Below are 26,418 nucleotides of genomic sequence, written 5' to 3'. Positions count from 1 at the left end.
ATGATGACGACGGTAATGTACTTGACTTTCGTGATATTTCCACTAGAAATATTGCTATTCACCAATGTCTTGGAGGCTCCTGACAACAAAGCTCCAAGTATTTGGGACTTGGGCACTTCTTGGGCTATTGCAATAGTATATAAGAAAATGAGTATGCCCTTTTAATAGCCTGCCGTGTAAAATGTTGTAGGGGTATCATTGAAAAAAGATGTATGCCTGGTTTCTTTTTTTATACTTGCAACATGACCTTACTTTTAAATGTCTTTGGATTTGCAGTTTGACTCCACCAGTCAGTGATTTCCTCCAGGAGCCTTGTACATATCTGAAAACCATCCCATGTAGAACATCCAGTACATGAATGCTCCTGGAACCTGTGCAACCCTCTGGACACCATGCGTTTGCTGTGGGCCTGTTCAAGTGCCATTTTCACCAATTTAAAGTGGACACAAGTAAGTCTCAAACATGATTGATTACCCCTATATTTTTCTGTCCAAGCGCATGCTGTAAATATAACAATGCATATTTGAATCCTTTCAATTTTATACCCTAAGTTCAACCCAACGAATGAGCTAATGTCACTCCTCCGTACATCAGCCCGTCCCGTCATTTGCACTAGACTAATCACCATCCACATCCATTTAAGAATCTAAGCTAAGCTCAATTCCCACACTCCACAACTGTGGGTGCACTGAAATAATGCTTTGCAATGCCCCCCAGTAGAATCAAGGAAAAACAGGCGGTGTCCCCAAAATATATTAAGCTCCTATGCAAGCTGGTGAGCACACAGCCGTTTGTCAATTTTCACAGCAGAGGCACTAACAAACAACTCCTGATTCACAAAATGGGGTTCAAACTATTTTATTTCAGAACACAAATGAACCCAATATTTAGAATGGACTGGGTAACATGATGGTGTGCATTTACAATAACCTAGGAGCAATAACCTAGGAGCCATAACCTAGGAGCCATAACCTAGGAGCCGCCTTTATTGTTTATCAGTGAAGTAACAAAGTGGCAGAAATGGGTTTACTGATACTTCTACAGCAGAGCTAAATTTAGAGTTTATGTACTGAAACACACAAACAACACTGTTTTATGTGGAGAAATTGTCCTCCACACTAAACCATTACTGCATGTGGTAGTACCACATCGTCAAATTGCATTTCCCCAATGGAGGAAATTTCTTATAGGACTCCAAAATGTGGATTAATAGAAGGCCATCACTACATGCAGTAATCGTAATTCCATTTAGTGGTATTACGGCAGGTAATATCACCAAACTCGTGATGAGGCCCAAAAGAGGGCAAATTCCAGCTTTCTTGAGGTCCACAAGGATTCCCTCAATCCTCTGGGTCTTTCTCTTCTGGGACAAAACATAACCGAGTCAATGAGGTTTGAAGTACCCTCTGCACGTGGTTGGTTTGGGTATTTTTCTAGAAATTGTCAGATTTCTGCTGCCATGAGTAGGGTCAGGATGCTGATCCCAATTTGTGGGGAGGGGATTTGCTGACCGGGGCACTTAGTTTGCGGGTCTGTTTCAGACCTTGTGTCATATGCCTCAATGTCACAGGGGGCTCAGGGAGATTTAAGAGTGGACCACTAAATACTGATAATGGACTCTGCCACAGCAGTTTTATTTTCAGTACAAGTTGAACAGGTGCTCCCTCTGAAAGACCTTTTTATTCTTATTTATTACTTCCTGCCCCCTTACCTTTTTACTTTCTCTATTGTTACCTCATCCTCCTCACGTCCTGCAATGATCTGGCTTGCTGTATATCCCCACCCTCATTTCTGTTGTCCTCTGCTGGGCGATTTCAGCTTTTTACCATTCTGCATTCTTGCCTTCTCTATGCTCTGGTCTTCCTTATGAACTTTGTGCCTCCTACATTCTAGATACTTTTCTGTAACCCTCTCAGGGTCTCTTCACCTTGTGCCAATCTGGTTCTGTCTTGGGAAAGCTTCTGCATTCAGCACCCACTGATAAACGTTTTCCTAAAGAGAAATTCATTCAGCTCCATCCATTTGGAACCCCAATTTACTTTACTCCCGTCAGTCATGCTCTCTTCCTTCGGTGCTTTCTTGAAAAATGTTCCCTTTCTTCCTGCGTGTTTGACTTTAAACTAACAAGCAAACTCCACCCATGCAACATCATTTGAAATAACAATTTTAGATTGGACTGGGCCTGAGATAGGTTCCCTTCACTTACACAAACCCACTAGAAACCTCCCTTTTCCTTCGATTGACCCAATGCATTTTAATATGTCACAAGGGGATTAATTTAGCCATCAGTTATCCCTCCACTAAGGAATTATGATCAAATTGAACTGAAATGTGTCTTTCCCTTATAATTTCCTATAGTGACCGGTGCAATTAATAAGACCAATATATTCAGAATCACAAGAGAACTTGAAATTCACGGATAGGCTTCATATTTCCAAAGCTGCAGAGATAACAGTAATTAAAATGTGCAAATGTATTAATCCATACATTTAAATATACCCGTGTATGCATGTGACTTGGACCGTTCTGTTGAATTTGAATCTAGTCCCTTTTTTCATCTGACAAAGGGTTCAAACACTGGAGCCAATAATGAATTTAATTATTTGCCAGTATGAAAAACGTTGTCTGCAATGTTGCATATTACATGTTGTGGTGGGGTCTTGCTAGCAACGGAAAACACCTGCTGGAAAAAATATAGCATGAAATATATACAAATAATTTTAATAGGTTGTGAGATATTGGATGCAGCCTTATTGCTCTGCCAGGTCAAGATTCAGAGGATGTTCGATGCTTCAGCCATTTGAAGTTGCCATTACTGGATGATTCGACTTCAGAACTTATTGACCTTGTTCTCCTCTTAAAAATACAAAAGCACTACATTGAGCTGAACCCAATTTTTACCTCTCATTTAGTTTTATTTCCACAGTATTTTAAAACAAGGTCTTTTCATCTCTTTTAATGGCTTAGCACGGTCACTGATAAGGGACTTATTTTACAGAGAGTGGACACTTGCATTCTTGGTATCAAGATAGCTCTCAATAAATATATAATTAAGTTTAACCAGTGTTCCAACTAAGTTATACATTTTGAGGTTACATGTAAAAAAGGAAAACGTTCCCACTCTTTAATTTTTATTCATAATGACAATTAAAGTGTATGCCCATCAACAAATGTAACTCAATCTAAGAGATAGTTTGTAAAACACATTACATTATTTCTGTGCAGATTAAAATATAATTTCTACAGTCTGCATGTTCTTCATGCAAAAAAATGCATAACTGCAGAAAAGTTTTCATTAACTAGTGAAACAGTTCTTTTATGTTCAACATCAAGTAGCATGAACATATTTAAAGCCCATCAAAGTGCACAGTGTTTAATGAAAAATTGTTAGATTTACATAACTGCCATACCTGCCTACCACCTGTGTCTCCCAATGCCTGCCCTCTATGATCTGGCAGGAGACTGACACCTGGGTCCATGAATGACGACCCTGATCCAGCTATGGTGCATGGTCCATTATGTGCAGAAATTGGCTCACAAAATAAATGTCTATGTTCTCATACATACCTTGTTCTACTGGAATAGGCAGTTCAGCCCCATAGGGCTAGCCATTAAGACAGGCATCTACTAACGTGCCCCTCATATACCGCACCAAGGCTCACTACTGGATCGTATGTGCACTACCGCTTGCTTTGCCACAGTGGTCAACCTCCCCAGACAGTGCTCCTGATACCCTATCATAAGGAAATTGCATTATTTTTGCCCTGCACTAAACCATTATAGAATACTGGGTGGCTGCAAAAAGCGGGCACCCACTTCTGCCGTCCTTTTCACTGCTCCTGCTTTAACCAGCTAATTTCCTGATATATGAGCTTGATGATTCCCAGAAACTATTGCAATTGTTCAGGAAGCCTCTTGTTCCTGCAGAGAACAGCTTATGTGTTAATATAAAGGTGGAAATGAACAATGATTTGTGCAAGGTATTGCCTGTTGGATTAGGCGGGCTGTCCTTATTCAGTTTTCATTAGATCTTTATAGATGATCTCATGGTTAAACCCTCAAAGGGTTAAAAAAAAAAAAGGTTTTTTGAACTGCATTGGATAGAAATGACATGCTGGACATGAAGTATCATTTGTTTTATCATTTTGGAAATGAAGTTAATACTTTTAATGTTCTACCTTTTAATTTGCAAAAGCACCACTGCAGATTGCATAGAGGTGATATGCTGACGTTTAAACTAAATGTAATGCCCACCAGAGAAATTTCAGGAGCTCAAGCTAAAATTCAGAGGTTGAACAAAGTGTGTAGACATTGTGCCGAAGTTGTAGACATGCTCTATCATTTGCTCATTGATTGCAATATGCTTCAATAACTCAGAATTGATATGCTTGGTAGATTTGTTTCTGATCATTCTTTTTAAATTCAGAGTTGTTGTGGTATGGAATGTTAAATAGCAATGGAACCAAATTTAGATATTGTGATATTGAAATGTTTAAATAAGGTTTTATTGTAATCAATTTAAAGAGAATGTAAACTACTGCTGAATGTATTCGATTGCAATTCATGTGTATTTGTAATGGTCACTTTTTAAACATGCTTTGTGTAAAAAGTTGAATAACTTATATGCACTAATAAATAATAATAATAATGATTGTGAGTTATACTCCTGAAGAGTTTCTGGAAATGGACATGATGGTTCCTGTAAACATTGTCCCACACAAGACGACGAGAAACCATGCTGTATAGAGACGGGTTACAGAACCTGGGGCCCCTCTCCATTCTTCCTCTGGACCCCAACTCAGTCAGTAGTGGCACCTGACTCACCATGTCACCCCCGCCTCATCTCCTAATCTAAAGTATGGGACATCGTCGCCCCATGCAATTTGCAGCACAGTTAGGGAAATGCCCATGTAATTTTGTTGTTCGGAATTCATGCCATTGCTGAAGGTCAAGGTCTCGGACAGCATGTAATCTCAGCACCAAGATTCCCTTGGGCGAAGGTGACCTTTACCACATCTTATATCTTAGTAAACTTTTAGGAAGGAGTCATTTCTAGTTCCTACAGCCTCAAACCTTGATATAGATGGCAAAGGGTTAAGGCTTTTACCTGCAGGACTGCTACCTTGAACATATAGAGTATGTGGCAGGCTCCAAACAAGAGGGCCCTCCTGCCCTAAAGCACAAATCAATGATGTTGGAAGCAGGGATTTTCCTGGGTCCTCAAGCCTCAAATATATGGAGGGGCTTGGGGCAGACTTTGTAAGGTAGACCTCTGGCCAAGCAGACAATAAAAAACACTCCTATGAGGAAAAAAGCTTGGTGCACCTCTTTGCAAGGAAAACAAGGTTTATTTTGTATACAGAGAGGAGAAGGGTGGCAGAAGGTCCAGTAGAACCAAACGGACACAGATCTCTGTTAGGTCAAAGCAGTCAACGTTTTAAGAAAGGAAATTGTAAAGGTGGGCGGGGCTCTCTAGCAGTCACCCCAATTATCAGAGAAAACTTGGGCCCATCAAAAACTCCCCACCACAAGAACGTGAGACTCGGCCATGGGGCAAAGTTACTGTCTTTTATTAGCAAACCAAATGACAGGGATCACACAGAAAAACAAAGATTTGCCAGAGCTCTTGTCTTCTAAGCGTGTGTCAGCTGATCACATTGGTCGGTTGGAGCACAGGTTACATATAGAGAATATATAGGTTAGTCCTACGGTTGGATAGCCATGTGTAGGAGCCCATACTAACACCACTCCTACTAGCATCAGTCTACAATGTTGCAGGGTCGCAGAGAGACCACTTGCCCTTGCAACAAATTATTCCCACATGAAAGGTGGATCTGGATTGGTCAGAGTGTGTCCTCCCATCTCTGGGACCCTAGACAGTTACCAGGCTGAGTGTACGTTTTCAGGGCAATGGGAATGAACATGGAGGTGCAAAGTATTCCCTAATGTTGCAATTCTCTGATCACCTAAGCCATTCAGTTGAACACCCAGATGCAACACTTTAGCTTCTTCTCCTTTGGGTCGATGGGAACTGCTCTCCTAGTTGTTAGGAAAGCTTTCATAATTGTATGTAATTATCCCTCCATGTTTCAACCCCCAAACTTTTTGCTGCTGTTTAGACACCATTGACTGACTTTGCCAGAGAAGCACAGCCTTCAGCTGCACTGCTCTGGGCTTTCGCTCACTTTTAATGGGGAAACTGACATGCCCTTAAAACAGTCAGTAATGGGAGACTTTGTTTCCCTTAGTCCTTTCCTCATGCTGCAGCTTTTGTGCAACATGTAACAAGTGTGCAATGTAGCTTACCATACAGCACACTTAGGTCTCTAGTCATTTCCAAAGGCCCTAGAACAATGGTCTTAAAACTTTTTGACCCCGAGCCCCCCCTAAGAAAGATTTCTCCGGCCCAGGCCCCCCCTATAAACATGGACTCCAAAATTGTACTCGGTTGCGAACGGTTATCGCGCGCTGGAGTAGAATGGTGCCCCTAACGAAGGAGTGAATGCCAAACACCACGTTGTTTCAAAATCATTGCTTGCAATGATTCAAATCAGATTAGAGGACAAATATTTGTGAACAAAGCATTCCGATTTTGCTATAATACAGAGGACTCGACTAAAAATAGTGTTGGATATTTATTTCACAAAAACGAAAACACCCAATATTGCTGTCCTGTAGTAACATTTGCTATGCAAGTGCTGTAACAATTTGTTTCTCAAGTACAACAACGTACTGTCAATGCTGTCACTTGCAACTTGTACAGTGGCATTCTGGAGAACTAGTGTGAAGGGTGGGCCTGCCTTTCACCAGCCAGCCTGTCAATATTGGGTTCAATTTTTCCAATAGCCAACCGCAGGCTTTCTTCCACCTCCAGCTTTGACCGATATTTTGTCTTTAGGGCTGCAAGTGCAGAGAACCCAATTTTGCACAGGTATGAGGTGCTGAAAGGTACCAGTACATTGACTGCACATTTCGATAAAGTTGGAAACTCTGCAGACACATGTTGCCAAAATGCACCTAAAGACAATTTTCTGAATTGGCTCTCTAGTAGGCGGACACTTTGGAGCTCCATTAGTTCCTCCTGGAGTTTTATTGGGAGATGGGCTCCTACGTCAGCTAGGAAAGGCTGAACCACCCAGTCATTCATGTTGCAATTGTCATCAGGAAAGTACTTTTCGAGACTGGTTCTGAGAGCATTTAAATGGTTTCCAATTACTTCAGAAACACATGAAAGATCATACTCCGCCTCCTCGAGAGCAACTTCTAATAATGGGAATGCATCGGCTATGCCAATATCAACCCTCCTCCTCCAAAGCTCCAGCTTCTTCTTGATTGCCGATATTTTTGCATTCATGGCAAATTATGTGGTTTCTGTGCCTTGCAGGGAGAGGTTTAGACAATTTAGCTTTTCAAAGATGTCGCCAAGGTAAGCCAACAGTATAAGCCAGCGTGGATCACACAGAGGCTCTGCTTTTGTCTGGTCTAACTCCAGGAGAAAGTGTCTCACTTTGTTTCTGAGTTCATAGATGCGATTTAAAACCTTTCTCCTGGATAGCCACCTGACCTCTGTGTGAAACAGCAAAGCATCATGGTCAGCTCCCATTTCTGCACATAAGGTGGCAAACAGACGGGCTCTTGTGGGGTGCATCTTAATAAAATTTACGATCTTTACAACAGAAGTCAAAACCTGTGTCAGTTCATGCCCCATACTGCGCACAGCCAAAGCTTCTCGGTGTATCATGCAGTGTGTCCACACAATATGTAGAGCTACTGCAATACTTTTGCTTTTAGCCCAGCTCTAGCACCACACATTGAAGGAGCACCATCCGTGCAAATACCAACACACGCCTCCCACTTTAGGCAGTTGGAACTTAGGAAGTTGTTTAAAATTTCAAAGATTTCAGGTGCAGTTGCTCTGCCCTTAATTTGCTTACAAAATAAGAGGTCCTCCAACATCTCCTTTCCATGGCAATACCTCACATAGGCAATCAAGGGAGCTTCTTTTGATATGTCAGTGGCCTCATCCAACTGTAGGGCGAACTGGCTGTCTTTCAAGCGCGATATCAATTCTGTACTGATATCAGAGGACAGGTCAGCAATACGGTGGCAAATTGTTGTGTCTGACATAGGGATACTTTAGCCTTTCTCTGCTGCACTTTCACCAAGCATTACCTGGTTGACAGCGAGAATGGTTGGGAGAATCACTTCATCAGCATCTGTAAAAGGCTTCTTTTTTTTTGCCAAGAAAGTACGCAATGTGGTAAGATGCTTTCAAAGCATTTGCAGGTACAGATGCCACACTTTTAACAGTCTCCTTTTGCCTTTTCATGCCTTGCAGCTGCCGTACAAAGAAATCCCTGGTCTTTTTTGCTAAATCGGCATGTTTGGTTTCCAAATGCCGCCTTAATTTTGTTGGCTTCAGGCTGTCATTTGCTAATCAGGCACCACAAATCACACACTGCGGCTTCACTTCCCCAGCGACTGTGATGCATGTGAACCCAAAGTCCAAATAAGAGTGATCATATTTCTGTGTTTTTGGATTTCTTTTGTCTGTTCCCACCTCTCCTTCCGCTTTACGTTTCAGATCCCTACCATCTTTGGGCACTAGAAAACGATCCATCGAGAAAAGGAGCCTGAACCTGTCGAAACATTGCAAACGGTTTAAAAAAAGTAAAAATGCCCCCCAAAAAAGCGTAAACATGGCAAACACCACATGGGAAACACCCCATGCAAAAAAGGGTCAGAAATATGGGTTGGGGAAAAAAGGAGAGATTTAAAAAAAGCAAAAATTCAACAAAAATACATGACCCGCATGGCGCTGCCACCCCTGTCCCCCAGACGCCCTTCCTACCTACTCTCAAACAGCACTAGCACCTACCAGGGAAATACGAAGATTGGATGACGGGCGAGGGCGAGGGTAACACAGGCAGAGGCGAGAGCAGAGCAGTTTCAGTCCCCCGCTTGCCTCCATGGGCGTAATTTTAGGTGGGAAACGGGTGTTTGTCCCCCCCAACTTTCATGGCACACCATTTTATCCCCATTCATTTAGCTGGGGAAACTTTTCAGCAGATGTCATGTCCCCCCCAACATTTTCAGCAAAGGTACTCCACTGCTTGCCTCCTCTCCTCCATGCCCCCTAATGTGGGGGTCGCAGAGGGAGAGGGGCGCAGGGAGGACCGTTGCTGTATTAATAACGCAGATCCCCATGGCAGATTGCTGGAGCCACCCTATCTCTCTGAAAAACATTCCCGACTGTGCAATGCATCACATCCCAAACCATGAAAATATTATTAAAATATCGATATATGATGTATTTTATTTGCACATATGTACGTACACACACACACATTATTTAGTATGTGTGTGCATGTGTAAAGTGGGAGGGAGAGGGCAGACTACACCCACTGTTGTTTACTAGAATGTAACCACTGTACCCATATATTTTCTCACACACACACACACACAGACAAAAAAAGTTAAACCCATGACATCATGGGAACGGGAGGCAGTGAAAAAAGCCTGGGGGAAAATACAAACAATTTTAAGGTTCATTTTGATTTCTCTGCGCCTAATAAAGCAGACCTCAACTAAGTTATCAACCGGCACTTGCCAGCTATCGGATTATACAAAAGTGGCAGGATGAGGAGGGGGGAAATACCGAAAAGGGGATTGTGTGTCAGGCCCGTAATTCTTCTGGAGAATTCTTGATACATGCGCGGTTACACATTTCAGCCACTCATATCTGTTTGCTTTGACAGGTTCCCATGGAATAAAATGAAACAAAGAGGGGGGGGGATTGTTTTGTCATGTGAGGCTGGGACATATACCTTGGCACAATCAAGGCGCCCCCCCCTTTTTTTGGGAGTCTGCCGGTGTTGTTTACAACGCGCCTCCCCCATGGCAGATTGCTGGGCTCCAGCAATCTGCCATGGGGGAGCTGCGTTATTAATACAGTACCGGCAGAGCAGTTTTGGTCCCCTGCTCGCCTCCTCTCCTCCATGCTCCCTAATGTGGGGGTTGCAGAGTGAGAGGGGCGCAGGGGGGACCGATGCTGCATTAAAGGGATGGTCTAGTAAACATTTTTATTGAAAAAATAGATAGGCAACATAAAAAAAAAAACTAGCATTCTTTTTTTAAAACTTCCTATGTAAAATTTTGAGCTATTCAAGCTCAAAATTCGCAAAAGCAAGCACATGGGCGCATCCATTTTGTGAAATGTAGGCCCTCCTGTGCTGGCTTTTGCTTTTGCGGCACTATTTTTATTTACTACAGCTGGCTGGCTTTTCCTTCATTAGTGCCGCAAAAGCAAAAGCCAGCACAGGAGGGCCTCCATTTCACAAAATGGATGCGCCCATGTGCTTGCTTTTGCGAATTTTGAGCTTGAATAGCTCAACATTTTACATAGGAAGTTTTAAAAAAGAGAATGCTAGTATTTTTTTTTTTATGTTGCTTATCTATTTTTTAAATAAAAATGTTTACAGGACCATGCCTTTAATAACACGGCTCCCCCATGGCAGATTGCTGGGCTCCAAGAGGGCCCTCCTGCCCTAAAGCACAAATCAATGATGTTGGAAGCAGGGATTTTCCTGGGTCCTCAAGCCTCAAATATATGGAGGGGCTTGGGGCAGACTTTGTAAGGTAGACCTCTGGCCAAGCAGACAATAAAAAACACTCCTATGAGGAAAAAAGCTTGGTGCACCTCTTTGCAAGGAAAACAAGGTTTATTTTGTATACAGAGAGGAGAAGGGTGGCAGAAGGTCCAGTAGAACCAAACGGACACAGATCTCTGTTAGGTCAAAGCAGTCAACGTTTTAAGAAAGGAAATTGTAAAGGTGGGCGGGGCTCTCTAGCAGTCACCCCAATTATCAGAGAAAACTTGGGCCCATCAAAAACTCCCCACCACAAGAACGTGAGACTCGGCCATGGGGCAAAGTTACTGTCTTTTATTAGCAAACCAAATGACAGGGATCACACAGAAAAACAAAGATTTGCCAGAGCTCTTGTCTTCTAAGCGTGTGTCAGCTGATCACATTGGTCGGTTGGAGCACAGGTTACATATAGAGAATATATAGGTTAGTCCTACGGTTGGATAGCCATGTGTAGGAGCCCATACTAACACCACTCCTACTAGCATCAGTCTACAATGTTGCAGGGTCGCAGAGAGACCACTTGCCCTTGCAACAAATTATTCCCACATGAAAGGTGGATCTGGATTGGTCAGAGTGTGTCCTCCCATCTCTGGGACCCTAGACAGTTACCAGGCTGAGTGTACGTTTTCAGGGCAATGGGAATGAACATGGAGGTGCAAAGTATTCCCTAATGTTGCAATTCTCTGATCACCTAAGCCATTCAGTTGAACACCCAGATGCAACACTTTAGCTTCTTCTCCTTTGGGTCGATGGGAACTGCTCTCCTAGTTGTTAGGAAAGCTTTCATAATTGTATGTAATTATCCCTCCATGTTTCAACCCCCAAACTTTTTGCTGCTGTTTAGACACCATTGACTGACTTTGCCAGAGAAGCACAGCCTTCAGCTGCACTGCTCTGGGCTTTCGCTCACTTTTAATGGGGAAACTGACATGCCCTTAAAACAGTCAGTAATGGGAGACTTTGTTTCCCTTAGTCCTTTCCTCATGCTGCAGCTTTTGTGCAACATGTAACAAGTGTGCAATGTAGCTTACCATACAGCACACTTAGGTCTCTAGTCATTTCCAAAGGCCCTAGAACAATGGTCTTAAAACTTTTTGACCCCAAGCCCCCCCTAAGAAAAATTTCTCCGGCCCAGGCCCCCCCTATAAACATGGACTCCAAAATTGTACTCGGTTGCGAACGGTTATCGCGCGCTGGAGTAGAATGGTGCCCCTAACGAAGGAGTGAATGCCAAACACCACGTTGTTTCAAAATCATTGCTTGCAATGATTCAAATCAGATTAGAGGACAAATATTTGTGAACAAAGCATTCCGATTTTGCTATAATACAGAGGACTCGACTAAAAATAGTGTTGGATATTTATTTCACAAAAACGAAAACACCCAATATTGCTGTCCTGTAGTAACATTTGCTATGCAAGTGCTGTAACAATTTGTTTCTCAAGTACAACAACGTACTGTCAATGCTGTCACTTGCAACTTGTACAGTGGCATTCTGGAGAACTAGTGTGAAGGGTGGGCCTGCCTTTCACCAGCCAGCCTGTCAATATTGGGTTCAATTTTTCCAATAGCCAACCGCAGGCTTTCTTCCACCTCCAGCTTTGACCGATATTTTGTCTTTAGGGCTGCAAGTGCAGAGAACCCAATTTTGCACAGGTATGAGGTGCTGAAAGGTACCAGTACATTGACTGCACATTTCGATAAAGTTGGAAACTCTGCAGACACATGTTGCCAAAATGCACCTAAAGACAATTTTCTGAATTGGCTCTCTAGTAGGCGGACACTTTGGAGCTCCATTAGTTCCTCCTGGAGTTTTATTGGGAGATGGGCTCCTACGTCAGCTAGGAAAGGCTGAACCACCCAGTCATTCATGTTGCAATTGTCATCAGGAAAGTACTTTTCGAGACTGGTTCTGAGAGCATTTAAATGGTTTCCAATTACTTCAGAAACACATGAAAGATCATACTCCGCCTCCTCGAGAGCAACTTCTAATAATGGGAATGCATCGGCTATGCCAATATCAACCCTCCTCCTCCAAAGCTCCAGCTTCTTCTTGATTGCCGATATTTTTGCATTCATGGCAAATTATGTGGTTTCTGTGCCTTGCAGGGAGAGGTTTAGACAATTTAGCTTTTCAAAGATGTCGCCAAGGTAAGCCAACAGTATAAGCCAGCGTGGATCACACAGAGGCTCTGCTTTTGTCTGGTCTAACTCCAGGAGAAAGTGTCTCACTTTGTTTCTGAGTTCATAGATGCGATTTAAAACCTTTCTCCTGGATAGCCACCTGACCTCTGTGTGAAACAGCAAAGCATCATGGTCAGCTCCCATTTCTGCACATAAGGTGGCAAACAGACGGGCTCTTGTGGGGTGCATCTTAATAAAATTTACGATCTTTACAACAGAAGTCAAAACCTGTGTCAGTTCATGCCCCATACTGCGCACAGCCAAAGCTTCTCGGTGTATCATGCAGTGTGTCCACACAATATGTAGAGCTACTGCAATACTTTTGCTTTTAGCCCAGCTCTAGCACCACACATTGAAGGAGCACCATCCGTGCAAATACCAACACACGCCTCCCACTTTAGGCAGTTGGAACTTAGGAAGTTGTTTAAAATTTCAAAGATTTCAGGTGCAGTTGCTCTGCCCTTAATTTGCTTACAAAATAAGAGGTCCTCCAACATCTCCTTTCCATGGCAATACCTCACATAGGCAATCAAGGGAGCTTCTTTTGATATGTCAGTGGCCTCATCCAACTGTAGGGCGAACTGGCTGTCTTTCAAGCGCGATATCAATTCTGTACTGATATCAGAGGACAGGTCAGCAATACGGTGGCAAATTGTTGTGTCTGACATAGGGATACTTTAGCCTTTCTCTGCTGCACTTTCACCAAGCATTACCTGGTTGACAGCGAGAATGGTTGGGAGAATCACTTCATCAGCATCTGTAAAAGGCTTCTTTTTTTTTGCCAAGAAAGTACGCAATGTGGTAAGATGCTTTCAAAGCATTTGCAGGTACAGATGCCACACTTTTAACAGTCTCCTTTTGCCTTTTCATGCCTTGCAGCTGCCGTACAAAGAAATCCCTGGTCTTTTTTGCTAAATCGGCATGTTTGGTTTCCAAATGCCGCCTTAATTTTGTTGGCTTCAGGCTGTCATTTGCTAATCAGGCACCACAAATCACACACTGCGGCTTCACTTCCCCAGCGACTGTGATGCATGTGAACCCAAAGTCCAAATAAGAGTGATCATATTTCTGTGTTTTTGGATTTCTTTTGTCTGTTCCCACCTCTCCTTCCGCTTTACGTTTCAGATCCCTACCATCTTTGGGCACTAGAAAAAGATCCATCGAGAAAAGGAGCCTGAACCTGTCGAAACATTGCAAACGGTTTAAAAAAAGTAAAAATGCCCCCCAAAAAAGCGTAAACATGGCAAACACCACATGGGAAACACCCCATGCAAAAAAGGGTCAGAAATATGGGTTGGGGAAAAAAGGAGAGATTTAAAAAAAGCAAAAATTCAACAAAAATACATGACCCGCATGGCGCTGCCACCCCTGTCCCCCAGACGCCCTTCCTACCTACTCTCAAACAGCACTAGCACCTACCAGGGAAATACGAAGATTGGATGACGGGCGAGGGCGAGGGTAACACAGGCAGAGGCGAGAGCAGAGCAGTTTCAGTCCCCCGCTTGCCTCCATGGGCGTAATTTTAGGTGGGAAACGGGTGTTTGTCCCCCCCAACTTTCATGGCACACCATTTTATCCCCATTCATTTAGCTGGGGAAACTTTTCAGCAGATGTCATGTCCCCCCCAACATTTTCAGCAAAGGTACTCCACTGCTTGCCTCCTCTCCTCCATGCCCCCTAATGTGGGGGTCGCAGAGGGAGAGGGGCGCAGGGAGGACCGTTGCTGTATTAATAACGCAGATCCCCATGGCAGATTGCTGGAGCCACCCTATCTCTCTGAAAAACATTCCCGACTGTGCAATGCATCACATCCCAAACCATGAAAATATTATTAAAATATCGATATATGATGTATTTTATTTGCACATATGTACGTACACACACACACATTATTTAGTATGTGTGTGCATGTGTAAAGTGGGAGGGAGAGGGCAGACTACACCCACTGTTGTTTACTAGAATGTAACCACTGTACCCATATATTTTCTCACACACACACACACACAGACAAAAAAAGTTAAACCCATGACATCATGGGAACGGGAGGCAGTGAAAAAAGCCTGGGGGAAAATACAAACAATTTTAAGGTTCATTTTGATTTCTCTGCGCCTAATAAAGCAGACCTCAACTAAGTTATCAACCGGCACTTGCCAGCTATCGGATTATACAAAAGTGGCAGGATGAGGAGGGGGGAAATACCGAAAAGGGGATTGTGTGTCAGGCCCGTAATTCTTCTGGAGAATTCTTGATACATGCGCGGTTACACATTTCAGCCACTCATATCTGTTTGCTTTGACAGGTTCCCATGGAATAAAATGAAACAAAGAGGGGGGGGGGATTGTTTTGTCATGTGAGGCTGGGACATATACCTTGGCACAATCAAGGCGCCCCCCCCTTTTTTTGGGAGTCTGCCGGTGTTGTTTACAACGCGCCTCCCCCATGGCAGATTGCTGGGCTCCAGCAATCTGCCATGGGGGAGCTGCGTTATTAATACAGTACCGGCAGAGCAGTTTTGGTCCCCTGCTCGCCTCCTCTCCTCCATGCTCCCTAATGTGGGGGTTGCAGAGTGAGAGGGGCGCAGGGGGGACCGATGCTGCATTAAAGGGATGGTCTAGTAAACATTTTTATTGAAAAAATAGATAGGCAACATAAAAAAAAAAACTAGCATTCTTTTTTTAAAACTTCCTATGTAAAATTTTGAGCTATTCAAGCTCAAAATTCGCAAAAGCAAGCACATGGGCGCATCCATTTTGTGAAATGTAGGCCCTCCTGTGCTGGCTTTTGCTTTTGCGGCACTATTTTTATTTACTACAGCTGGCTGGCTTTTCCTTCATTAGTGCCGCAAAAGCAAAAGCCAGCACAGGAGGGCCTCCATTTCACAAAATGGATGCGCCCATGTGCTTGCTTTTGCGAATTTTGAGCTTGAATAGCTCAACATTTTACATAGGAAGTTTTAAAAAAGAGAATGCTAGTATTTTTTTTTTATGTTGCTTATCTATTTTTTAAATAAAAATGTTTACAGGACCATGCCTTTAATAACACGGCTCCCCCATGGCAGATTGCTGGGCTCCAGCAATCTGCCATGGGGGAGCCGCGTTGTAAAAAACACAGGCAGGGCAGTTTTGGTCCCCTGCTCGCCTCCTCTCCTCCATGCCCCCTAATGTGGGGGTCGCAGAGGGAGAGGGGCGAAGGGGGGACCGGTACTGTATTAATAACGTGGCTCCTCCATGGCAGATTGCCACGGGGAGCCGCGTTGTAAATAAAGGGGTCACTTACCTATCACGGGCGGCGGCAGCAAGAGCAAGGAACACAGGACACCACAACGCAGCCTGGACGCGCAATCCAAATGCAGGAAAGCGCGCGTCCAGGCTGCGTTTATTTCCTGTTTCATGGCCACGCCCCCAGCACATCGCACTGGCTGAGCATGTGCATGGGAGCCAGTGGCTCCCCATTGCACATGCTCAGTTCAGTGCAGCTGAAAAATAAATAAATAAATAAATAAAAGCGTTGCTCTTTCTTCTTCTGCCATGCATCACGCGCCCCCCCTTGCATGGTGGCACGCCCCCCAAGGGGGCGCGCCCCACATATTGAAGACCTCTGCCCTAGAAACTCTTGCTGGACTTTTTATGAACTGTGCAGATGTGTCATGGACAGGACTGGTGGGAGCAATCCTTTCGCATTATTTGTAACCCTTTCCTGCCATGTTAACTGTGTTTGGCACAAATAGGTGGCCTGGCTCCAAAATGGCCATGCCACGAGGTTCTTTGTCCTGTCCTTTGGCCATCTTGCTCCTTCACCTTCCCCAGGTCAAATCGACCTGGGTCAGGCCTTATTTGGTCATGCACTTTCCCACGAATCCCAATGCTTTTGCGGGCTTCTGCATGCCTTGTGTGTGTGCCTCCAGGATCTGGGCTGGGATGTCTGATCCCAATACACATCCTGGGTGCCAAAGAGTCTGGAATGCCCTGAATGCCTGGGACCACTGTGGTCCGTGATTGGTCCGCAGATGGAGTGTGTGTTTGTGAGCAGAGCTCCCATTGGGTCCTCTCTGTTTTGGCGCGAAGGGAACTTTGAATAAGAGAAGGCTGAAAACACCACTAGCATGTCGATCTCCTAAGTTCACACCGAACAAAGGATAGGAGCCAAGTATCCTGCAACACAAAGCCGAGTAGAGGAACCGCTGGTGACCCACTGGAAGGTTTGGCACCCTGACCCCTCTGCATCTGGTCGTCCTAGAAGGTCTGCAAAGACGCTTCGACCCATTGGAATAGTGGGACCAACAATTCTCTGCACCTTCATCAAACCCTGCAAGTAAGCTTTTTCGGAAGTGTCCCTGGGCCAACCAGTGGGCTGACCAGCTTACCCAGTTGCTTTGCTCTGTCACTGCTGCCGTTTTGAGGAGGCCCTCGAAAGAACAAGTTACTCTCTTACCTGGTAACTTTCTTTCGATGGGATGGTCCGACAACGTATTCCATATCTATGACAGTAATCACCACAGTTGTGCTAGTTTGGAAAATCTTCGGCGTCTGCGTCCTGCGTCGATGACGTCGATACGCCACCCTTGAGGACCTCCTCCGACAGCTGACGTCACTGGATGTTATAAGTAGGATGCACAACGCCCGTAGCCTCAGTTGTAGTTTTTTCCCAGAACGTGTGCCACCAGTCTTCTGCCAGTCTGACATACAAAGCCTTGCGGAAACGTAAGCTGCAATCGCATAAGATATTCTGTAGCGGGGAAGGTAGGGAGGGAGCGATATGGAATACGTCGTCGGACTATCCCATTGAAAGAATGTTACAAGGTAAGAGAGTAACTTGTTTTTCGAGGGGATTGGGTCCTCCGACGTATTCCATATCCATGACAGACTCCCAAAGCAGTGCCAATGCAAGGAGGTGGGAAAAGAATTTAGAAAACAGAAATTTAGAATGCCCAATCAAATTGCGGAGAAAAGGACTGCCTTGCCAAAGGCCAGATCCTTCCCCCGGATGGAATCGAGGGAGTAGTGATGTACAAAAGTATGTACCGAAGCCCAGGTGGCTGCATCACAGATGTTACGGATAGGAACACCCCTCTGCAGGGCAGTAGAGGCAGCAATACCCCTGGTAGAATGGGCCCGTAAGCCGAACGGTGGGTCCTTACCCGCCAAGCGGTAACACTCCGAGATAGCCAAAATAATCCAGCGAGACAAAGTCTGTTTCGTGACAGCTTGTCCCAAGCGCTTTCCAGCGTAACCAATGAAGAGTTGATCGTCCACTCTGACCCGGGACATGCGTGAAATATAAAAGCTTAACGCTCTGCTAGGATCAAGCCTATGGAGCCTCTCCTCTTCCTTACCAGGATGTTGAGGAGGATAAAACGCCGGAAGAACAACCTTCTGGCCTAAATGAAATTCTGACACCAACTTCGGAAGAAAAGAAGGACGAACTCTAAGGACAACCCTGTCCTTATGAAACACAGTGAAGGGTGGCTTAACTGAAAGTGCCTGTAACTCACTCACTCTGCGAGCGGAGAGACCGCAACCAAAAATACAGTGTTAAGAGTTAACAGTCTCAAAGGCCATGAATGCAAAGGCTCAAACGGAGCACCCATCAGAAACTTGAGAACAAGGTTCAAATCCCAACCGGGCACCTGGAAAGGTGACGGAGGGAACACATTAGTGAGCCCTTTCAGAAACTGAGAAATTAAAGGAATCCTAAAATAGGAACACTCTTCAGACGAGCGCTTAAATATGGACAGCGCCGCCAGGTAACCTTTAACGGTACCCACTTGCAGGCCCCTGTGGGCCAAAGAAAGCAAAAAAGACAGAACTACAGGAATGTCACATTAAAAAGGATCCACATTCTTAACCCTGCACCAGTCGCAGACCTTACGCCAATGGCAACGGTACAGGGACTTTGTTGCTGGCCGTCTGGCCGAGAGCAACACCTCCATCACGTCTTCAGGGAGGTCCCAACCCTTAAACCTCAACCTTTCAGAAACCAAGCGTCAAGGTTGAGGGATCTGACCTCTGGATGGAGAACCTGACCCCCCTCCCGTGAGAGCAGATAGTCTCGGTAGGGAAGACGACGTGGAGGGCAGATAGACATGTCGAGAAGGTCTGGGTACCACGTCCTCCGGGCCCACATCGGAGCAGTGAGGATCATCCGGGAACTGAACCTCCGTAACCTCCGCAGCACTTGCGGAATGACGGGGACTGGGGGAAACGCATACAGCAGTGGGAATGACCACTCCACCACGAACGCATCTCCTAAGGCTACTTTCGGAGGAAATTCCTGCGAGCAGAACCTCTCGCACTTCCGGTTGACACTGGAGGCGAAGAGATCCACTTGAGGGGTCCCCCAAAGGGCGAAGATCTCCAGGAGAATCTCCTGAGCCAACTCCCACTCGTGAGAGATCGTGCTCTGCCTGCTCAGAGCGTCCGCCGTCTCATTTTCGTCTCCGGCCAGATGAACTGCCGAGATCGAAACTTCCTGCTGGATTGCCCAGAACCAGAGCTGCATCGCCTCCCTGCACAGCGGAAGTGACCCTGCCCCCCCTTTTTGTTGAGGTAGTGCATGTCCACCGTGTTGTCCGTCATTATCAGGACATTATTCCCTCGCACAGTCGGCAGAAAAGCCTTCAGGGCTAGCCTGACGGCCCTCAGCTCCAACAGATTGATATGGAGTCTGTATTCCGACTGAGACCAACAACCACTGACTGTCAACTCGTTGGCATGAGCTCCCCATCCCGTGAGGGATGCGTCCGTCACGATCATCACCTCCGGCCAGGCTAGCCAAAATGGAGCCCCCTTCATCAGATTGTCTTTGACGGCCCACCACAGAAGGTCCTGGGTGACCGAGGATGGCCCCTGAACAGGGTCCGACATCCTGCCGGAGGACTGAGACCACTGGAGCTTGAGTGCCCATTGCAAAGATCTCATCCACAACCTGGCCTCCGGCACCAGAAGAATGCAGGATGCCATGAGGCCGAGCAATCTCAAGAACTCGAACGCTGGGAGACTCTGGGCAAGCTGAAACTTGTGCACCACCTGCTGAATGTGATGAGCCCTCACCTGGGGAGGAAAACACTGCCCCAGGGACGTGTCGAGCACTGCTCCGATGTACTGGAGCCTCTGAGTAGGTGTCAAATGGGACTTCTTTAAATTGAGGAAGAAGCCCAGATTGTGGAGGGAGTGGCAGGTGACTGACAGATGATCCAGGACTTGCTCGGGAGAGTGTGCCCGATCAACCAATCGTCCAGGTAGGGGTAGACGTGAATCCCCCCCTTCCTGAGGTGCACTGCCACCACTAACATGAGCTTGGTGAAAACCCTTGGGGCGGAGGTCAATCCGAACGGCAGGACCCGAAACTGAACGTGCGAGTCACCAACCGCGAACCTCAGGTACTTCTTGTGCTTTGGGCGTATCAGCACATGAAAATAAGCGTCCTTGAGGTCGAGAGACACCAACCAGTCCTGAAGTTGAAGGGCCTGGAGGACTTAAGAGAGGGTAACCATCTTGAACTTGTCCTTCCTGAGGAGTTTGTTCAAACCACGCAAGTCCATGATGGGTCTCAATCCCCCGTCTTTCTTGGAAATAAAAAAATAAGGGGAATACCATCCCTTGTTCCTCTCCGCTACAGGCACCAGTTCTACGGCGCCTTTCTCCAGCAGGGATTGAATTTCCTGCGCAAGGAGCGGATCCGGACTCTTCAAAGAGAGATTCCCCGGTGGATTGTTGTGAGGCCGGAAAGGAAGACAGTAGCCGTGGGTTATGATCTCCAGAACCCACACATCTGAAGTAATGGCGCGCCACTCTGCAAGATGCTGCACCAGCCTTCCCCCAACTGGCAAACCATGGGACATGGCCTCATGACTGAGCTGAAGCGGCTGTTGCGTTGCCTGAGGGCAAAGCGGCAACAGCCCGAGCAGCCTTGGCACCTCGAGTACCTTGTTTTCCACCTCTGGCACTCCTTCGGTGGCCCCTCTGACTGGCAGCTCCTCTCGTTTTACCAAAGGATGAGTAAAACAAAAGGAACCTCCCCTCCATCGCTGTCCCCTAGGACGAAAAGGTGGAGGTTGGCAAACTGCAGCGCCCAACGACTTCGCTGCAGCTTTAGAGGACTGCAACCTCTCAAGGCTATCATCAGCCTTGCTGCCAAAAAGATGGACACCATCAAAGGGCATGTTGGGGAGCCGGGCCTGCACATCAGGAGCAAACCCCGACTTGCACAACCATGCAAACCTGTGCATTACGGTGCTTGCCGCCATGGACCGGCTGACGCAATCTGCCATGTCCAAACCCGACTGAACGGCCTCACACATGGCATCCTTGCCATCCTGGACCATAGCAAGAAAACCATCCCGTTCGTCCCCTTTGGGAATATGTACAGCCGCTAAGGAAACACAGTTCCACAGAGTGTGCGTGAAACGTGACAAGTCACATACGGAGTTGGCAGCCTGAAGAGCCATACCCCCTGAAGAAAACACCTTCATCGCCCAGCCATCCAAACGCTTGTCGTCCCTATCAGGAGGGATGGTAGGATACGACGCCTGCTTTGCTGGGGCCGTAGCCGCCTGCACCACCAAACTCTCCGGAGTGGGGTGCGTGGTCAAGTAGCAGGGGTCACTACTGGCTGGGCGGTATTTTCACGGCAAAGACTTGCCCACTGCCGGGAGACTCCCCGGAGCAGTCCAAGCCGCTGCCACCCTTCTCTGCAGAGCCATATGGAATGGCAGTACCGGGTCAGCGGGTGGACCTTGATCGAGGATATCCGTATGGTCATCCTGCACAAAATCAACTGGGGGCGCCGACCACCCCAAGTAGTCGGTGACCCTCGACATAAGGTGCCGGTACGATGACTCGGCATGGGTGCCAGGCTCAGGCCTACAGCACTCCACCTCCGGAGAGGTGTCTAGACGCCAGTCCTCAATCTGCCCATGACCAGAAAGAATCTCATCTGGTACCGAGTCCGAAACCAACCCATCATCAGAACCCTCATCCAACTCGGAAATATAATCCAGAGGCTGGAAAGTGGGCATTGAATAGGGGAGAAAGACATGTTTTGCCTTGGCCAGAGCCTCTCTAGGGGGTACCCCCCTGCCACAGGGTACCTCTGACACCACAGCCTCGAAAGGCGTCGACGGCGTCTAGCGAAAAACGGCGTTGACGTCGAGTGAATCGACGTTGACGTTGAGCGCGGTGCCGACAACATCGACGGCTTCAACACAGGCCTCGATGGCGGAGCCCCGAGCGTGTCAGCCTGGGCGCCGATGGCGTCGACGACTTCTTCAGAGGCAGAGCCTCGAGAGAGAGTCCGTCGACGACCTCGGCGCCACCGGCGTCGACTTCTTCTTCGAAGACTTCACAGGTGCACACGGGCTCGAGCGCGTCGAGGACCGGGACCTGCAACTGGCATGACTGGAACGATTCCCCTTGTCCGAGCGGGACCTCTCCCGCGAATCGTGCCGACCACCCGAGCCCAAAGGCGTACGAGCGGTGTCTCCAGTATGGTCATGGCTGACCCCTCTCGGAGGCGCGGTTGGACCGGAGCCCTGCGATACAAGAATCGCCAACATTGTCTTCCCGAAGGAAGCCCACTCCTCTGGAGAGGATCGCTTGGTGGGATAAGAAACCCGCCGACGGGCGGAGTCCTCGGAAGAGGACGGGGAAGGCGACCGATGACGGCGCTTCCGGGAGTGCCTTGAAGAGGCAGAGGAGTGGCGGGACCCACTCTGGGACCGAGACCCCCTAGACTTACGACTACGATGCAGAGAGTCGCCCCTCGAATCATCCGTCGAAAGCCCAATGGACCTCGCCTTCCGGGGCTTGGACACCTTCCTGACCGACAGCTTCTTCTTACATTCCCACAAGGCCTTCGACGTAAGTGACTGGCAGTCGACACAGTCATCTGTGTCGTGGGCCTCCCCGAGACACCAGAGGCGTCACCGACATCTTGGACCCACAGTCCCCACACTTCTTGAAGCCCGGACGCGGGGCGGAAGCTTCACGAAGAATATACTTCACATTACGAACAGGTTCGAAGAACCGAGAAACAACAGAAACTCTAAACAGTCGAGGTGCGCCGAGATTCCTGAAGTGAACACGTTCGCGGAAAAAATGGAACTGAGGCTACGGGCGTCGTGCGTCCTACTTATAACATCCAGTGACGTCGGCCGTCGGAGCAGGTCCTCGAGGGCGGCATTGTTACACATTATCAACGTTGGTCATGTTGGCAGAGCAGGAGAATGGGAAGAACGGCTCATAACGTAATCATGCAGGCTCCCAAAGCGACGGTTCTTCATGTGGAAGACAATGGTCTAGTTGTTTCACGTACATCTTACGTACCCGTACCTGTTCACGTGACGCCTGATAAGAAAGGAAGTGTTGCTAGCATACGCGTCACCACTGCCTTTACCGACGCTCTGTAAATCCGCCTCTAGGATTTCCACCTTCTGTAATTCCAGACTCTCATTACCTTCTTATATCTAACTTCTGCCCTTTCTCTGCATCTCATACCCACAGGCATATTCTCTGGCCGTTTTCCGCATTCACCATTAGTTTCATGTCGGGAGTTCCGCCCTTGTCAGTGAGTGCAACTAAACTCTACTTCCCCTCCAGCCCTCTCTCTCCCGCCATACCTCACACTTTTTCCTCTCCATTTCTGTTTGCTTTAGCACTACAGCTCTAACAAAACTGAACACACTCCTTGGACATCCAGACATCTCCGAGAGTATCTGCACCCCGTTAAGGACCCCATTCTGAATTCCTTGTACGTCCCATCTCCAATACTCAGTGTTCCTCTTTCCTCGCAGTCTTTCTTGCTGGCACTGACCTGTTCTGTCTTGTTTCCTTGGAAAGGTCTCCGATCCTCTTTGCGTTCCAGCTCGCCTAGAGGAACCCGTCCAGGCTTCTACCGTCCTGTCCGAAGAGCAGCAGTCACTCAGGGTTTTTTTCCCCACGAGGGTTTCTCTGGGGGTCTTGCCTTCCTCCTCACTGGTATTCTTTACAGGGAGAGAGGGAGCAAGACTCCCACGGGAGATTCCCCAATTTCTGCCTGTTGTCTCCGTTGCGGACCGTGGTCTGCCCAGGTTAGTGATATTTAAATCTATAATTCATTATCAGTTGACAGATAGCGACGCCATAAGGTATCAGCTTGCCAGGGCGGACGGCGATCAGCTATGGACCAACAAATGCAACAACTCATGGCAGCAATGCAGTCCATGTCGTTAGAAATGCAGACACTAAAACAAGATAATTCACAATTAAAACAGCAGATAGGTCGTGCCTTTTCTGAAACTCCACCGTCAACATTTCACACTGAAAAGTTTGACGGAAACCTGCTCAAGTTGAAAGAGTTTCTTGACAGCTGTACTGTTCAGTTCACATTTAAACCAGATTCTTTCCCACAGAGAAAGATAAAGTGGGATTTGTGATTTCCCATTTATCGGGTCCAGCATTAGCATGGGCTACCCCTTTGGTTACCTCGGGAAATGTCATCCTTGATTCCTACCCTGCCTTTACTAATAGCTTGAGGACCATGTTTGGTCGAAAAGAAATTTTGGTCTCCATACAAGAAAGGTTACTCGATTTGAAACAGGGATCAAAAAGACCTCATTTCATATATCACGCTCTTCTATTACCATGCAGATAGACTACCGATTACAAGAACGCCATTATGAGAGGAAGAAGGGTAAGAGCCCTCGAGCCCACTCTGAGTTTCTTCCCGGAAACACAAAGACAGTCTCTACTGAAGAGCCCATGCAAATTGGGACTATGAAGGGTCCTTTATCCAACACAGAAAGGGATTGGAGAAAGACCTTAGGACTGTGTATGTATTGTGGTTCCTCAGTACACATTCTAAGAGACTGCCCCCTAGTACCATCTCGTAGAAACCAATCCCAGGTTTCGGGAAATGCCAAACCCCTACCATAGGGGGAACCACGGTAGGAGTCTTTAGACAGGGTTCCCCTACTAGAAATGAATCTTCCCCAGACATTGAGTTTGTTGATCAACTTATGGTAGTGATTTCTTTGACAATAACCCTCCCGAATACTCTCCTAAAGAATATCCCTGCACTTTTTGGACGATGAATGGGCAACCAAGAAAGGGGTTCCTAGAGTAATCAAACCACTAGCCACTCCGATTCAAGGGGTTGATGGGACTCCTTTGAGTTCCGGTCCCATCCGGGAACAAACCATACCTTTAAACTGTTCGGTGATTACTCACCAGGAAACCATGGAATTTGATCTCATCAGAACGGCCCATTTTCTGGTTATCTTGGGTCTCCTGTGGTTAAGATTACATAATCCCTTCATCAACTGGTCAGCCGGTACTCTCTTTTTAGGTTCCGAGTACTGTGTCTCTCATTGTTTGTCCCACTCTTCGGTAGGAGTACATATCCCGGCGGAGATAGAAAGATGCCAGAAAATCCCATCCATTAGTCACATCAGTAGGATTCCTGATTGCCATCAACAATACCTATCAGTTTTCTCTACTCCCAGATTTCCGACTCTTCCACCACATCACACAGATGACTGCCATATTGATCTACTGCCCGATCACCCAATTCCATTCGGTCGCATGTATGTGCTATCCCACAAAGAAAAGTCAGCTTTGAAAGAGTACCTTCAACAAAACATCCAAAACGGGCTGATTTCCGAATCCAATCCTCCTGCCGGAGCTTCATTATTCTTCATTCCAAAAAAAGATTCAGAAGAATTACGACCGTGTATAGATTACCGCGGTCTAAACAGGATCACTATTCCAGACAAGTACCAAATGCCGCTGATTCAATGTAGGCAGTTCAAGGGGCCTCATTCTATACTAAGCTGAATCTCAGAGGAGCCTATCATCTCATCAGAATTACTCCCAGAGATGAATGGAAAACGGCTTTCCTTACTCCTTTTGGACACTACCAATATCATGTTCTGCCCTTCGGCCTGGTCAACGCACCGGCAATCTTTCAAAGATTCGTAGACCATCTATTTTCGGATATCCTTCTTCACTTTGTCATAATATATCTCGATGATATTTTGATTTTCTCCAAGGACAAAGAAGAACATATCCGTCATGTCAATTTGGTGTTGGCTCGCCTTTAAGAGAACCAACTATATTGCAAGGTGGAAAAATGCGAATTTCATCAAAGACAAGTAACATATTTAGGCTTTCTCCTGTCTCCTCAAGGGATTTCTATGGATCCTAGAAAGGTATCATCAGTGTTGGATTGGACTCCACCAACGTCCATAAAAGAAATCCAGAGATTTCTGGGTTTCACAAATTTCTATCGCAAATTCATCCCCAGTTTCTCTGAAAGAGTTCAACCTATCACTAGGCTGCTAAAAAAGGGGGTCTCCTTCGATTGGGATGAAGAGGCACAGAAAGCCTTTGAAAGGCTGAAACGCCTTTTTTACTTCAGCAGAGATATTGGCAACCCCAGATCAAAATCGACCTTTTGTGGTGGAGACGGATGCTTCCCACCAAGCGCTGGGGGCGGTTTTACTACAAAAGAATGACCAAGGAGACGAGAAACCAGTAGCATATCTATCCAAGACATTTAGCCATTCGGAAAAGAATTATTCTGTCCTTGAAAAGGAGTTATTGGCTATTAA

Source organism: Ambystoma mexicanum, chromosome 12, assembly GCF_040938575.1.
Source record: "Ambystoma mexicanum isolate Mex_15411 chromosome 12, UKY_AmexF1_1, whole genome shotgun sequence".
Lineage (NCBI taxonomy): Eukaryota > Metazoa > Chordata > Amphibia > Caudata > Ambystomatidae > Ambystoma > Ambystoma mexicanum.
The sequence above is the reverse complement of the archived record's forward strand: the minus strand, read 5'-3'. Positions refer to the sequence as shown.